The 17,492-nt window shown below is 47.5% G+C and overlaps 2 long non-coding RNA genes across 2 annotated transcripts; one reads left to right on the forward strand and one right to left on the reverse strand.

Annotated features, from left to right (window-relative positions):
- Nucleotides 1–586: 586 nt before the first annotated feature.
- On the forward strand, nt 587–1,943 carry LOC135395447 (uncharacterized). Its single transcript, XR_010423093.1, has 4 exons — nt 587–863; nt 931–990; nt 1,077–1,140; nt 1,702–1,943. It is a non-coding gene; the product is annotated as an uncharacterized LOC135395447 (long non-coding RNA).
- A 605-nt stretch (nt 1,944–2,548) lies between these two features.
- LOC135395448 (uncharacterized) lies at nt 2,549–3,263 on the reverse strand. Its single transcript, XR_010423094.1, has 3 exons — nt 3,078–3,263; nt 2,871–2,978; nt 2,549–2,704 (listed from the first exon to the last, which is right to left on the reverse strand). It is a non-coding gene; the product is annotated as an uncharacterized LOC135395448 (long non-coding RNA).
- Between the last annotated feature and the right edge of the window lie 14,229 nt (nt 3,264–17,492).

The following is a 17,492-nucleotide window of genomic DNA, read 5'->3' on the forward strand; positions in this document are numbered from 1 at the left end:
ACAGCAGATACTCAATATGCGGAGAATGACCCAGCTCATCATCATCCCATTTGTGTGTGTGTGTGTGTGTGTGTGTGTGTGTGTGTGTGTGTCAATATGGCTTCTATACTAAAAGCGCTAAAAACACTCAGCTTGACTAACTTTCCCTCCCTTTCTTTTTTCAATAAACATACCCCCCTCCTCAGTGGCAGAATAAAAGAACAACGGTACGAAACAAAAAGAAACAAACAAGTGCACTGAGTGACACTCCTCTGGTTTCATCCGTTGTGCTTTATTCCCGGAACTGAGGGTTTTTAGCGCTTTTACACTCTAAGACCGGTCGCGGATAAAGGGCGGATAAGAGGCGCATATTTTGCTGTTGTTGTTAATTGTCTGCCAGCCTTATCCGCCACACCACCGAAACGTTAAGAACAACAAAAAGAACGCAATAACGAGACAAAGAAAACAAGCTTCCCGCACGTGTTCACTGAAAGAAAAGTGGACGTGTTTCTTTGTTTTGGTTGTTGAGTGCCTCGCGAAACAGTGTGGCAGATAGAATCGTGGCGGCTACCAATTTTCCCAAGTTCGCCGCTGTGTCATTGCTGCAGGTTGCATCACGTCGTGCAACGGTCGGCGTCTTGGTGGTGGTTGGTTAGGCGGACGCCGCTTTTATTTCCGAAGCAGTTTGTCGGTTTGTCTCCTTGGCTGTTATACATTGTGGCATCGCTGGCGTTCTAGAAGACCGGTGCCTAGACTGATGGGCAGTATGAACGCATCGTTGACATCGTACAACTTTCGTAAGAAAGAACAACGTTGTCAGTACAACTTTGTCAGCCGGGCCTCCGTGCACAGTTGATATCCGCCGATCGGCCATTAAAATGCCGGTAAGCAGCAGGCTGCGCATTGTGTACCCTTTCGAGCACGTTTACGAAATATTGTGCATACTTGCAGCACAACCACCTCATATAGTTGCCTCAGACGAAGAAAATGATGTTCTGCGCGTCTATACCGGTAATTCACCTCTCTGTGATTGCGTTTCTACGTCCTGTTGCACTTGCGTTTAATTTTCCTCCGTGTGAAACTCTTCTTCCTTTCAGACTTAACTGGTGACACACCGTCCTACAACTCACTGGGGGGAACACTGTGATCTGAATATTTCGGGTAAGGATATTTCGAATTATTCCTAGCTGGTGGTGTTCTTTTACTGAGATAGCTTAGAGGTAAGCCCTTATCAACTCGTGTCTATGCCGCACTATTTAATTCTCAGAAATAAATTGGAAAGAGAGGCACATGAACAGGATAAAAAACGACACTTGAATGTAGAAGAGTGTGAGCATGTGAATGTGTGTCACAAATTGTTCGGTTAATTGTAGGAATGCTTAACGTTTGCACATATTTCCCCCCCCCCTTTTTTTACAAACCTGGGTGCAGAGAGACTCCTATGCAGAGTATACATGCGTCTTATTGGGATCGCGATTAATGTGGATTCACTTGCGCACTTGCATTGTGATGCAGGAGAAACAGTTTTGTCTTGCATTCATATTTTGGCGACTTCATGGGCGACAACTTAATCCCTTACCATCCTAAGTGTGTACAGCAGCGTTCATAACTGCACTCTTATTTTAGTTCTGTGGATTGTAATCTACTGAGAGATATCATATTCACTGCATTCTACCAAAGTGAGAATGGACAGACATCATACTCAGATTACCTTTATCGTAGTTACCCTGGTCCCTCAAGCTCAATTGAAGAAGTCATTATGTATTGAGGTACCTCATCCACTACAGTGCCCTTCAAATTCATCAGACATTGGTGCTCCTGGTACAGTACTGTTACCTGCTCTAAAACTGATTTGTTGTATTAGGAAGGGAACAGCATGTTGAGGCACGAAATTGTCTAGCTTAATTTGTGTTGCTGTTCTATCCAATTTGCCATCTGGGCAATGCATTCTGATTGAAGCATAAAAATAAAGAATAATGTTCTTCTGCATAGCACATGTCTTCAACAAGATCACCTGCAACAGGCATCCTCGCATTGCTCTAATATAGTTCTTTTTGTGAAATCCAGTAGCTTAAGAAAACAACTGTCTTGCAGAAATACACCCGCAAGCCTGATAGATACCGAAGTAGTGGTGCTGTACATGATCTTTGTGTGTTGTGTGCCAATAAAGTTTGAATTCACTTTCCACACAGGTATGTGGAGTGTGGTGATTGGAAACATAGCATATAGTTGAAGTAGCGCATACCGGTTGAAGCGAATAAAACGTGCAACGCATAACAGTGGAGGCGTATAGGAGCCGCGGCGCATAGAGCACGCGGCGTGTAACGTGAAGGCGCATAGAAGCCGGGGCGGATAACCCCTGTGGCGGATATATCCGGCCTCAGAGTAAGCGCTATAAATTTGCAAAAACATAGCGCTATTTATCCGCCACCGGGTTTAGAGTGTAGTATGACACACCAACCCGCCCAATGTCTAATTCTATTCTACATGGTTTCCATTTCGTTTTTCTTTACAATCAAATATATTCTAATATATCTAATACACAACAACTGACACAGATGTAACAAGATGCTTTTTAATTCGTTTTTTGATTTTGCGCACCGTACAACAAAGCGAAAGATCGACAGAGAATACCAGTCACTGTGCGTTGGAAAAGTGTTAAAATTCAGTCACTTTCCTTTTTCTCCTCTTCATGGCATCTTGACTTGACATTCCTGTACAAAACCTTCAGAGAAAATATTAGATAAAGTTTCTTGCACATGTATGTTATTATCAGTAGACACTGTCTCGACACAATCACAATCGTATATCCCATTGAAGGGCTTTTCAAGTGATACCCGAGCATCGTCAATGATCATATCTACCACGGAATGGCTCACGTAAGTTCATACCAGATTCTAGATGCTTATCATGCCCTTGCAGTACTGAAACCTCGGCTGTGATAGCTGAAGCTGTTCCGGCTGTGCGATGGTGACATCAATTGCAGGAACTGTGGGGTGCTGAAAAAGGAAAATTAAATAATTGGGTGTTTACGTCGCGAGACAACTGAGATCATGAGCGACACCACAGCGGTCGGTCTGTGGATTGCTTTTGCCCACCTGAGGGTTCTTCAACGTGCGATGAAAGCTCATCACACCGCACCCCGTATTTCAACGTCCCTCGCGGAAGACGGCGTGTCTAAGCAACTTGTACCCTGCCACCAAGTTGCTGGCGTCCTCGGCCGGGTTCGAACCAGCGATCTCGGGATCAGAAGGCGAACACGCTACCGACTGAGCCACCGAGGCCGGTTCTGAAAAAAAAAAAGAACGTCTCTTAGTATCCTACTGTGCGTCTACTTCACAAAGGGTAGTGACAGTTAGATAAGCATGACAAACGGCAAGAACATCGTGTAACCGGATATATGGGTTACTCCATCATTAATATAGCATCTTCTCGACATGATGTGATTAATGTTCAAAATGGTTCAAACTTCAAAATGGCCGCACGCCGCCGTTTGCTTTGCTTTCGTCGCATCAGCATATTACGCACATTTGTATCAGCATCATTGTCGCAGCTTCTGTCAGCTGAACGCGCATATTCATTGCAAATTTGACAACGTTCGCAGTGCAATAGGGCCTCTATGCTGCATAAGGACAATAGCGTATAGTGCCTATAAAATCAACCAGGCGAAAACAATTCCCGGATCACCATGACATATATAATGTGCAATTAAAATCAATCTGCAATCTGTAAATACATGTACTTAAAACAGGAACTTGAATTGAAATAAACGGAATGAAATGAGATCCAAGTCTTTGTTGATGTTTCAAATGTGAGTTATCTCGACGTAAAGCCAGAAACTATCGTCACTCATGCAATTGATATAGTATTGCCGGGCCACGTGACGCATTTAAGCCAATTGTGAGTGGTCCTCATGTTGATTCAATTTTCATTACCCCTTCGTCCCTTCGATTTTCATTATTGTGCCTGTGATCGCATGCATCACCACCACATAAGTGCAGAAACAGCTATTTATCTTTCAGCATTGCAACTTGTGGAGACGACTGATACTCCATTGTCAGTGTTCATATTCAACGTAACGTTGTATTTCTCGTTTCCGACTAGACCTCAGTTGTAGTGAGGAGTGCACTGCGTAAATACGTGAACCAGATCCTTCCTGTCTTTCTCCGCTTTCTTCGCGCTCTCCGCTCACTGGTATCGATGGAGATCGCTGTCGTTTCAGACCCATATCTATTGCGATTAGGATTAGTTACACGATAGCACTATTAGTCAACGAATCCAAGCCGGATCTGCATAATGACACCGTTGAGAGAAAGAAGCAAACAGGATTCCGAAGGGATGCAGATCGAAGCATTCGCGTCAATTAGAGCTTCCCCGCAACAAATAAACCTCGCCTCGGTCACGTTGAATTTCAATAAACATCATTTCGTTACAGCTATAGTATTTCCGCTTTACATGAATGTCCAATGCGCCCTATAAACGAAAAATAAAAACTGAACCAAATATATGCAGAGGAAAATCTTTGGTCACATTCCAAATAGTTTTGCGCAGTCAACATGCACGAACTTGCTAGCGTAGCTCGTACAAAAGGAAACGCAGAAAGAAATAAGAGAAGAAGGCAGCTTCCCTTGGACTTCGAACAAGTGGCTAACGGCACACGAGGTATTAGCCACCTTCTTCTTCAAGGTCAACTTTCCTCAGGTTGTTCCGAGGGTAAACGTGTTTTGCAAGAAAATACCGCAGATTCCGTGCAGTATGAGGAAACACTCTTTCTTTTGAAATGGTGAGGTGTCCGTTAATTGGCTATTCGTCTCGCGTCCAGTCCATTTCATCCTTCGATAGGTATTCAGTGCTTTTGAGCCGACGCACACACGAAGATATGTCTTGACGTGACTCCTGCATATTTTCTACCAAATCCTCGCTACCCTATCGAATACAATTACCCATACTTTGCTGAACGGCAGACGAAGCCAGAACGAGCGCGTTCTACGGACCCATGATATACTGCCAATCACGCAAGGTATTTTCTCATGGAGGTCCAAACAAGATCCGTTCATGTGTGCCATTAGATTCGATTGGATTGGATGAAGGAAAACTATGGAGATGGTGGCACCACGAGGCACTTGGCTGCAGGTTACCCTCTGGATAAATCTCTAAGGCAGTTATTTGCATTGATGTCATTCCCTATTTAGTGACTCTAATATAGACGAGGACGGAAAACACAGGACAAGCGAAGGACAAGCGGGGAACCGTTTTCCATTCAGACTTATCTGGCTCAGTCAGTAGGAGATATGCAGAGCCATTTATAGATATGCGAAATGAAGCGCCTTCCCTTGCCCGTTAGCGAAAACGCACTCGCACCATTTTTGTCGAGGCGATGCTTGGAAAATATGGCTCTGCTGTTCCGTGTACACGGTTTGCGTTGCCCGTGAGTAAGTTTGATTGAATAGTGGCAGCTAAAGAGGGCTTCTGTTGTTTTTGTCATTCCATGTGTAAGCACCTCATGTACCACTGCGTTAGTAAAAGTTTGTTGTGCAGCAAGCAAGGCAGCAGCCGGCAGCATAGTGTGAACGACACTGCAAGCTTTTCGTTCTGCTTAGTAAAGAATCGTCTGAATACCACAACTTTTTGTCGTGAAAAGGACAGCGTATGTCGAAACCCTGAAGACCAAAACACAATGTTATTTAGTAATGATGAAGGTGCCACCGCACTGCTGCGCACAGCTGTACTATATAGCAGAGAGGAATAAAACGACAAAAGAGTGCGTATTCATGAATCGCTGTAACTGAGCATTACGAAGCGCCTGAAATAGTATCCTGTAGTTGAGGCTACTATCGCACCAGCCTAAGGGTTAACGAGTAAAGCTTAACATTCTCGATCATTCAGAATTAATATGCAGTCTCTCATATCACTCCATCATTCTCGATAATTCAGAATTAATACGAGTATGCAGTCACTTCAGGATCGGACATTTGCTGCTCGTTTACGCACCCCTGATGGCAGACCTGAGACCTAACCTGAGGGGCAGACCAATGTGATATGAGTGTTCCTGATTTGAATCTCTTGTAAAATCACTGAACTTATGGTGAATTATTTCACGACCCGCAGGTGAACTGTCAACTGTGATAGATTAGAATATTGTTTTGCATATCTACAGCTTGGGACAAAAGTTTACGGAACACCGGGGTGTCACACTTCTGCATTAGAACGGCACCCTAGCAGCAAACGGGAGCAGACAAATATACTGAGAGATGGCTAGAACAGACGGTCACCTGTTTCTTATTCGAACTCTTCCTGGTATCTAACAGGGGGCCGCTCCGATAAAGAAATACGCCAGTGGTATGTTCTGTAAACTTTTGTCGGAAGCTGTATCTAGTGGGTTTCCTTGACGTACATCCTAACTCCAAATATGTGCACAATAATTAGAGGTCTGTACTGTGTTCCAGTTTTTCGCGAACAAGGGAAAGTAAGAAAAGAAATTAGTCGAGCCACTAAATAAGCCAGACCACGAGAATAGGACATCATCTATGAATATTTGTTTTTAAATCTTATTTGTGTGTGTGTGTGTGTGTGTGTGTGTGAATTGCCTCACATAGTTAAAAGGAAAATCACTTCTTGTAGTTGAACTACACAGGATAAAACCACGTTATTACAGGTTCAGAACCATGGCATTTATGTTGATCAAATATTTATTTATTAAATAACATAAATAAATGTTGGCCATGAAGTGACACGCTCGGCAAACGGGTCAAGTCGTGGCTTAAGGAGAGCAGGCAGCAATGATAGAACCAGATACCTTCCAACATTTAAATTTGAAACCTAGTACTATACAGCTAGCCTAGTGCAGAACAGCTGCTCTGTTGTTCTTCTCTGCAAAATATTTCTGTTTCTGCGACTTATTTCTGCTCTAATTACTTCTACGCCGTCTTTAACGCTGCTGAGGGGGCCGCCGCCGAGTGCCCTACTTGCTCTTGGTGTGGTGGCGATGGACGCCCCAGTGGTCCCAGGTGCTGCTTCTGCTCCTTCGACGGGTCCTCCTGAGCCGTCGCAGTCACGGTGTAAGCGCTTTCGAGAGGATCCCGAAGAAGATGACCCCCATGAGCTTTCATCGGATGGCACCTTGATCGTTGAACAAGAGATGTCAGATGGGACAGAAAAGGAGATCTTTGACTCGGATACCAGGCCGTTCCAGGTTGTTTCTTACAAGAGAAGTCGGCCGACTGGCATTCCTATTGTCTTCAGGCGGGTAAAGCCAGAACTGTCGTTCTGGAAAGTGAACCCTAACCGCATCGCAAGTGACGTGATGACTGCTACCCAAGAGAAGATTCTTTCGCATCGCATTACAAAGGATGGAGATCTCGTTATCAGCGTACCTTCAGAAGGGGCAGCGAATAACCTCCTGAAATTACAATGTGTAGCTGGTATTGATGTCCATACGTGTGTACCGGCGTCGTATCTTAAGTCAATGGGGAGAATCCACAACATCCCGAGATGGTACTCTGAGAGGGATCTTCTAGAATATCTAGAACCCTATGGAGTGTGTGCTGTGCAGAGAGAAGTGGTCTACAGAAGGGAGGATGATGGGTCTTCCACGGCTTACCAGAAATCCAGCGTCATCCTCACTTTTGCCTCTGGACAGTCTCTGCCGACTGAGGTTAATTTGGGCTTCACGACGCACCCAGTAACGGAGTACATTGCACCTCCAATTCAGTGTTACAACTGCCAGAAGTTTGGTCACTATGCGCGTGATTGTCGCAGTTCCCAGAGATGTAAAATCTGTGCAGGCCCTCATGATTTTAAAGCATGCACATCACGGCGTGAGCCAAAATGTGCCAACTGTGGTGGGAACCATGTGGCTTCGTATGGCGCGTGCAAGGTCGCAAGAGCTGCAGCTGCGGTTCACGTCCGCAAGGTGTCACCGGGCGACCTCAATGCCAAGACAGCCGCTTGTCCGAACCCGAGCTACGTAAAAGTGACACCGCCTAGCGCCTCCCCGCCTTCGCGTGCGGAATCTACTTCGAAAGGGACTACGCAAAGAGCGCCAAAGGCTCGGCGACCCACACCAAACAAGTCTTTTGCTGAAGTGGTTGCCCCGGAAAAAGCTGTTCTCAATAGTGTTCGTGGAATATCGTCTTCAGCTCGAGTTCAACAGGATTTGCCACGGTCTGTGCCACATGGTGGATGTCCTAGCCACAGAGACACACAAGGAAACAGTAACCGGGAGAACTGTGACATTCTGACAGCCATTTTGCCTCTTATCTTAGCTGCCCTACGTTCAATACTCAAGTCGTTACCTTCTTTTACTGAGCTTCCAGAAGTGCAAGTGTTACTCACGCTGGAGCCCCTTCTGAGTCGTTACCAACAAGCGTGCCCCTCGGATAACAGCGATGGCCACTAGCTATTCCAGGACTTGCATCTTCCAGTGGAATTGTAATGGGCTTCAAAACAAGTTAAGCGACTTTCGAAACTTCGTCTATCGTCACCAGTTTCCCCTCATCGCTCTTTGTGAAGCCCGGGTGCCGACTTCTTTCAGACTTTCAAATTACGTTATATACCGCTCTGAGAGACGCACAGGGCTTAGTCGGGCGATGCTGTGCGTCAGAAAAGACATTCCAAGTGTACTCCTTGGTGGGTCATCGGATGATGATTTTGAATATGTCGTGTGCAGCGTGCGTCTGCGCTCTAGACGCATGACTGTTGCTAGTGTATACATTGCTCCGTCGGTACGCATTGAAGATAATCTGTTCACGGATTTTTTTCGGCTTCTCCATAATCATTTCATCGTGTGTGGTGATTTCAACGCTCATGGTACTGCATGGGGAAGCTCGCATGATGATGTACGGGGCCGGCTGCTACAGCAATACTTGGAGGATTTTGACGCCATGGTTTTAAATGATGGCTCTCCGACCTTTTTTCGTGGGCCCTTGTACTCCAGCTGTATTGATGTCACCTTTTGTTCACCTTCGTTGGCCCGGGAGGTTCACTGGGTAGTAGATATGGACACCATGGGGAGTGACCACATGCCGCTGCTTGTCTGCTACTCAGGGCTGCGAGGCCCCCGTAAGACCAAGAAAGTTACTAACTGGAAGGTTTTTAACACGACAGCTGAAGATTTATTTCGCTCTGCGACAAGTCTGGACGATATTAACTGTGCTCTGGCGTCCAGCGTGTCTACCGCAACAAAACAGGTCCCCATTCCAGCAACGCATTCAAGTGTTGATGTCGAGTTTGAACGCCTAAGAACAATACGACGCCGAGCAGAGCGCCGGTTCCGTCGTTCTGGAAGTCAACAGGATTACCAGGAAGTATGTAGGCTTCGTAGCATCATCCGAAAACACCTCCAGCGCCTGGGTCGCAAAAGCTGGAAGTCATTCTGTTCCACGCTTTCCCCTTATACACCTACCGGAAGAATATGGCAGATTGTTAAGACACTTAGTTGCCCTGTTGAGCAGGAGGCTCCCTTCAGAGCTCTCGCGCTTCATCTGAAGATCTCAGAAATTACAGCTGGTGAAGAGTTCTGCTGTCTCCTCACACGACCATCTTGCGCCTCTTCGACTGACGCCCACAAGCTATCGGTTGCTGATGCCCTTAGTGGTGTTGATTTTGGCTGCATGGCTTGTGACCCTGTCATGGACCTGGACTTTACCATCAACGAGTTGCAGTCAGCAATCTCCCACTCTAGGAAAGGATCCTCACCTGGGGCCGATGGGATTACGTATCAGGCCATAGCCTCCTTAGGGGATGCGTCGCTTGAAAAACTGCTGTGCTTCATTAATGACTCCTGGAGAACTGGTGTCGTGCCTGACGTATGGAAAGCGGCTCGAGTTATCCCAGTTTTGAAGCCAGGGAAGTCGCCAAGGGAACTGGCTTCATTTCGTCCCATTAGCCTCACAAGCTGCTTGGGCAAGGTAATGGAAAGGCTAATATTGGACCGCCTTGACTGGTTTCTGGAGTCCCGGACGCTCCTACACCCGGCGCAGGCAGGTTTCAGGAGAGCTCGTTGTACAATGGATTGTGTCTTGAATGTGGTAACCCACGTAGAACAGTCTAGATCGGATGGTCTACTAACCGTGGCAGCATTCCTTGATATTAAGCGAGCCTATGACACTACAAGCCACGGCCATGTACTCCATGAGCTTTTCTCCCTGAGCGTTACTGGGCGAGCTCTCAGGTGGATAGCCAACTATCTACGTGGTAGAACTGCCTTTGTGATGACTTCGGATGGTGAAACGTCTCATCACAGCACAACAGCAGGTGTCCCACAGGGCGGGGTCCTCAGCCCACTCCTCTTCAATGTCGTGATGGCTGCTCTACCAGCTCTCTTGCCACGGGGCGTCAACATCAGCTTGTATGCTGACGATATATGCATATGGACATCCGGCAAGCAGTGGCCAGCGCTACAGCGCCGCTTACAGTGTGCCCTTGATGTGGTAGCTGCTTTCCTGGAAAACAGAGGCATGGACCTCTCTCATGAGAAGACTGTTTTTTTGCCTTTTACTCGCCGTCATTTGAAGAACTTTCAGCTTCATATAGGTGGGAATGTCGTGCGGCGTGTTACACACCATAAGTTTCTTGGTGTGGTTCTTGACCGCTGTCTGTCCTGGAGAGCGGAGGTTCGTTGTCTGAGAGGTAGAGCTGAGTCTCGACTGAGTGTCCTGCGATACCTCTGTGGTGCCCGCTGGGGGCTTTCTACAAGGGCATTGCTTGGTCTGCACCGGTCCCTCATACGACAAATGTTAATGTACCATCTTCCAGTATTGCATAGTCTTTGTCCTTCGTCTAAACAAGTGTTGGAAACCGTCCTTGCAAAGAGCATGAAACAGTGCCTTGGTGTCCACAAATCAACGTCAACTGCCCCTGTCATGGCTGAAGCAAAGGAGCCTTCGCTGATCTTTATGCGGACGGCACAATCTCTTGGGCACTACATGAGGCTCTCCACTCGCCACTACCGTCACACATTAGTGCGCGACATTCTTCGGCGACCAGCATCCGGGTACTGCCAAGCCGTTTTAGCTCACCGCAGCCTCATTCCAAAGCATAAAAAACTGGTTCTACCCGCAGTCCCTCCATGGGCCCTTCAGGCACCATCTGTGCATGTCAATGTCCCTGGCTTGACTTCCAGAAAATCGGCTACAACAATTGTTCTTCGCCAACTCACCCTGTGTCTGCTTCATCGCGATGAAGGCAGAATTAAAATCTTTACTGATGGCTCATCGACACAGACCGGCTCTACCTGTGCATTCGTAATCCCTGAGCTGTCGATTGAACGAAGCGCTAAGCTGTCGCACCCGACGTCGGCTGCTGTGGCCGAGCTGCATTCCATTCTTATGGCGCTTTCCTTCATTGTGTCCCGTCAACCACCGATGCACTGGACCATATACAGTGACTCCAAAACCGCCCTCCAAGCTCTGCAGTGCACCCTGGGTTCGAGCTCCCTCGCTCCACTGGTGTGTGACGTCCTCAGGGAGTATTCATGTGCTGTCACACAGACACATAACATCACCTTGCAGTGGATCCCAGGTCATTGTGGCGTCCCTGGGAATGAGGCTGCCGACCTACTTGCGAGACGGGCTCATGTGGCACGAGGCGTACCGGCGCACCGTACGTATTTCACCCAAGCGGACGCGAAGCAAGCAATTGGTGCTCTCATGGGACGTCTGTGCAGTGAACACTGGCGCAGAAGTGTCCCTTCTACGTCGTTCCTGCGCAGGGTGGACCCAGATCTCCGTTTTTATATGCCGTCAGCGCTTCCTCGACCCATCACGTCGCTCATCTACAGGCTTCGCCTCAACGTGCCATACAGTGGACGACTTTTGTTTAAGCTCGGCATGGTCCCGTCCCCCAACTGCAGTCTGTGTGATGTAGTTGAGGACGTGGATCATATACTCCAAGACTGCCCGAGGTACAGTGCACACCGATGTACCCTTGTGTCGTCCCTGTCTCGCCTGGATAATCGGCCATACTCCACCGAAAAGGTTCTTGGGTGCTGGCCAGCAAATCAGCTCATACCTGCCATGCGCGCCCTTGTGCAATTTCTCGTCTCGACGGACCTGTTTGACACATTGTGACACTCTTTGTTTTTAGTGCCTTGAGACTTCGCTTTTGGTGACAAGCTCGGTGATGATGTTCTCATTTATTCTTTCAAAGCGTCGAGGTTAGTGTAGTTTCCCTTTCTTTTATTAATAACGCGTCCTGGAGTAGCCAGTCCCGAGTGGCTCGAGACTACCATCTCCATTTTTTTCTTTTAAAATCAATCAATCAATCAAACCTAGTACTATATCGGCTAATTATATATCACAACTACCAAATGCAGCAGCACTACAACCGTGGCGTGGTTCCAGGAATCTCAAAACATTAAGGAAGAGATTGCTCGGCACACCGCGGCAAATGGTATGAAAAACTCCTGCATCAGAATATTCCCCATTTATAAGACCAGTATCTCATTTCATCTTATCATCACAATAACTGCTAAAACTAAAAAGTGAAGTATTGCAGAAAACAAAGTAAATGCAAATGCCGAGCATCGATGATAAATGCCATGTGAGATCTCGCTGAAAATGGAATCGACCGCAAAACTGTAGGACTATTTCTGCTGCTGAGGATAGAGTTCTGAACAGTTTGTCATTCGTACATTCCGCCGAAATCTTCTGTACTCCACCGAGGAGTCATGCTTCCAAAATTGCAGCCGTGGATTCCTTTTTAGCGGAACCTCCTCTAGCCGCGCTAGATCTCGTAAGAGGTCTGCCGTAGCCATGGCGGTCGGGAGCGGCGCACTCGACATATGGCGCTATTTCGCATATCTCCTCAGAGCCTCTCATGTTACATACGACAGGACGCGCTCTCGGGGGAGGGGAGGGGGGAGGTAACGTGCGAAAGCAAATGCATTCCAACAACAGTAAGAATTCAAAGACAAGATGGAGGATGTCAACTGTAATGGGCGGGGGCCCCAGAAAGTGACCGTTATTATAAAGTCTATAGCACGTCCAACGAAAATTTTTATTTTGCTTTCCAATAGCAAAAATGCTATAGAATGTCCGTACCAAATAGCTATCCGGAAGAAAAAGGAAGGAAAATGGTGTATCCAAACAGCTTCTGTATATATGCTGTCTATTTTTTGTCTATAGCCTCTTTAAACTTTTCTCTGTAGAAATGCTATCATATGACCATAGGGTTTTTACGAGGGACGATCCCCCCAAAAAGCCCGAGTCACCGGTCAAGTGGCTTGCTACTACGTACGCCGTTGGAGACAAGGAGAAGCAATAGCGCGTCAGGGAAATACTACAGCGCCACCATGCGCCATCAGCAGCGCACTTTCTGCCGCTGCGTAGTGTCATGCGACCAGTCTTAACAGCCAATACGGAAGCAGAACGAACATGATGGATTATATACATTATCTGGTACAAGCAGGGAGGGTGGCTTCTCTGTGTCCAGCCATCGTCTCCGCGGCGGAGCTGACGGACTAGAATTCGTTTCCTTCTTAAGTTGAACGCGACTATTGGAAGGCAGCTGCGACAGAGCAGTTTATGGGGAGAATTTGGCCATTGTGAGGAGACCATTTTAAAGCGCCTTAAAGCCTTAAACTTAAAGCCTTAAGTTTGCCGTCTGACTACGGTATAAGTTTGTCTAAGTCTGGAAATCTCCCCGTGCCGCTAAGGCTTGCCTTTCATTCTGGCCAAGTTTGGGGAGCGACGACGGGCCCGACGTAACGATGAACCCCCCCCCCCCCCCCATCTCAGGGCGGCAAAAGAACAAAGAATGACCAAAGTCTCCCCATAAACCTTTCTGAGCTGCGGTGTGTTTGTGAAATAAATTAGATAACGTCGAAAACATTCTTCTTTAGTTCCGTGTTAGCGCCACGAAGCAACTGTGACTGTGGGGAGCGTACAGACGGGACAGATGGAGAGAGGGCAGCAGGTAGGAGTGGGGGACAGGGGGGTTAGCATGCGTCCTCGGCCGACTTCAGGAGGACCTGTGCCGACATTCGTCTGGAAACTGTTCGGAGCAGCACAGCCGGTGTCGGGATTCGAACCCGTGTCGCTTCTCAGCTTCGGCGTGGAAAGAAGGTGTTGTCCGTCCGTGTCTTTTTCCTCGTGCGCTCCGGAGAAGCAAGAGCTTTGTAGAATACCAGTGCAATACAGAGCACCAGCACCGGGCGAATACCGAAATTCATCCAGTTGTGACAATACAGTTGACATTTCCTAAAATGAGGTGACCGCGGAGAGGTCAGGTGCTTACGATGACCCAAACGAAATGATCAAGTCTCGCGCTCATGTGACAGAAACGCGCTCCTTGTGTGACGCAGAAATGTGTCCAAGGGCTTGGAAATCGTCAAACGTAATTTCTTTTCTTTTCTTTTTGGAGTGCAGTATAAGGCGCGTACGATGTAATGAGCCACTATGCAACTATCCCTTTAAAGCGTCCTCTTGAGGTTTCGGAATTACATTAACGAGTCAAGCGAGTTAAAAAGGGAGGGGGGAGGGAACTACAAAAGTAAAACAAGAGCGAAACGCTGATGCGCTTTATAGTGAGCAATGCCACCTACACTCTTAAAAATGAACTTCACCACATAGCACGCTCCTAGCCAACCATCGTCCCAAATGACAACGTTCTCGCTGTATGAACGGCACAGAATAGGTTCCGCGTCCCGTTTTCAACAAATCAGGGGCGAGAACGTTGTCATTCGGGATGATGGTTGGCTAGGAACGTGCTATGAGGTGAAGTTCATTTCTAAGAGTGTAGGATTGTCCGACAGGTAACGGGAGAATTTCCGTAGTTCGTTTCTGATATCATCCGTTTCGTTCCCTGGAACGAAATGGCTCACTATTCAAAGAAGACCGCATAGCACGGTGAAGGCCAACTATTGCACAGAATGATACCGCTATCATTCCTGATTGGTAGGAAGCGCTGGGCGTACGCCTTCTCGTGACAACTAACATAACTGCATAAGTCACAAAAGTGCATGAGTCACAAAAAGGCGTACGCCTCCCGTTTTTAACCAGTCAGGAGCCAGACCGATGTTATTCGGGATGGTGGCTAAGAGCGTGCTATGCGGCACAGTTCTGTTTTAAGAGTTCTACGAGTTATGTTCAATATGGTAAACAGTATCACCGCACCACTACCACCAACACCGCCTCTGTTTGAAGAGTGTAGGAAGCTCGCGTGGACATTCCCTTTCTGCTCCGTGGTTTTTGCATGGGCGCGGCATCAGAGCACATAGAGCGTACACAAAACCAAGTAATTCCGTTTCAGAGCAATTGCGCATCTTCCGCGATTCAAAACGAAAGTCTGATGAAAACGTTTTTGCATCCCGTGTAATGCCGTGCAGAAAGTTTGAGTTCGGTTTCCTTGCACGTCGCGGCCAGACTCATTCTAGGTTCGCATTTACCAGCGAACACTATTCAAAAACAGAGTTGCAATACCAAGGACAAAGGAAAGGGCTGTTGGCGCGCGTCTTCGTGCTATATCGTGCAACAACAACAACTTTGTCCGACTTTGTTTGAATGATGATGGCGTTATATCGTGCAATGTAACACGTGTCGATCTCTCTCGCGTGTGTTTGCGTCAAAGTGTTGTAGATCGGGACGAGCGAGTGACGGATGCACATACTTAATATCTCATGTTGCATCCTCCATGCTGTCTCATATAGTAGACAAGGAATGTTTATAAAGTATAGAGATCTTGGGAAAAAGTAAGTAAGTGTAGAGTCGCCGGCCACAAAGTAACTCTGCAGTGGATTCCTGCACATCTCGGTATAGGAGGGAATCGAGCAGCAAACGAACTAGCGGACATAGCACACCTATCTTCAACACTACATCCGGTGACATACTCAAAGTCAGATGTTACATCTTCATTAAGGACATTGTCGCAGGAAATATGGAGACAGCGATGTGTGCAATTGCAGAGTGATTCGTCGCTGCTACATCGCATAGATCCGGAGCTGAAGTTCTGTATTCCGTCTACGTTACCGCGCTCTGTTCAGACGTTTTTACACCGGTGTCGCTTGAATGTGCCTTATGGCCGTCATTTTCTTCATAAAGTTGGAAGAGCCGACTCATCGAATTGTTCGGTTTGTGCAACGGTGGAGGATAGTGAGCATATTATAATGCACTGCACTAGGTATGCATCTCAAAGAGCTACACCGAAAGCTACACTTGCTCGACTAGACAGCAGGGTCTTCGATATAGTGAAGGTGTTGGGACTTTGGGCACCGAACACGAGGGATGCTGCCTTGGCGGCTCTTGTGAAATTTGTCCAGAGCTGTGGGATGGATACAACCTTCTGGGATCCTCTGTGCATGGTCTTGGGATAATTGCGAATAGTGGACAATTGTGGACTTCTAGTGAACATGAGGATAGTGGACTTCTGAAAAGTGAACATGTGAATAGTGAATAGCGAACTTGCAAGCAGAGCACCTGAGAAGTAGTTTTTGGAGGTGGGGGGTGGGGTGGGGTGGGAATTTATGTTGGGAGTAGCAGAACAAGTCGGGAGACGAGGTCAATTTCTCCTCGTTTTTTTTTCCTTACAAACAAGCAAACAAACAGTAAAGAAATGAAAATGATTATGTAATTGCATAACAACAAAAATAAATAAATTAATGACAATGAACGGGGAAATTCGCCACATAAGGTGCGGCCCACTACCCAAAGGCACAATGGGCACGATGAGATGTGTCCTGATGATGATGATGATAATTGCATAACAGTAACATACACTACCCAAATTCAATTCAAGCCGGTCATTTCCTTTTCTGTGGTCGTTTCCTGTACAGGAAGGAAGCTGGTATGCGTTTCGGTTACCGTTACGAGCTCCAGTGGGCATCTTCAAGACTATTGCAAAAAAAAAGAGAGAAACGAATGAATGGTGGAGATGCGCAAGGGGTCCATCGGGGAGTGCAAAGTGCTAGAGGGGTCGTTGCGCCAGACCCGCCTCCTGCAGAAAAAGGTCAAGGTTCCTTGCATTAGCGGACCATTCGGCATAAGAACCACCGGGGTAGAGGACGTCCGCTAGCGTGCCCGAGCTGGAACGAGGGAGGTGGGCTTCGCGCGCAACATGGTATATGTTGGCATACTCGCAAGATATGCTCGATTGTTGCTCGACGCTTTCTCTCGTCCTTCCTCCGCGACTACCGCGCCCATTAACTGCTCTCTTCCACCGCATGAGGCTCAACGTTGCCTTTACACCTGCCTTTCAACATCGTCTCGGCTCCACCTCGTCTTCCCTCTGCCCCACTTGTGGAGTGCACGGCGACCTCAGCCACGTCATCCTGGCTTGCGGGCAATACCACCACGAGCGTGCCCTAATGGAACTCTCTATGCAACGCATCGACAAGCGGCCGTTCAACCTAGCGAAGATCCTCGGTCCGTGGTCGAACGCTGCCCACCAGACGCTGGGCCTTCGTCTTCTGGCGGAGTACTTGTGCTCCACCGGTCTGGCGACGGCTCTTTGAAAGCCCCATCATCATCCCTTCATCCTCCCCCAACGCGAAATAGGGCAGTGTACCGCCTCAGCGGCGG

Source organism: Ornithodoros turicata, chromosome 5 (genome assembly GCF_037126465.1).
Source record: "Ornithodoros turicata isolate Travis chromosome 5, ASM3712646v1, whole genome shotgun sequence".
NCBI lineage: Eukaryota > Metazoa > Arthropoda > Arachnida > Ixodida > Argasidae > Ornithodoros > Ornithodoros turicata.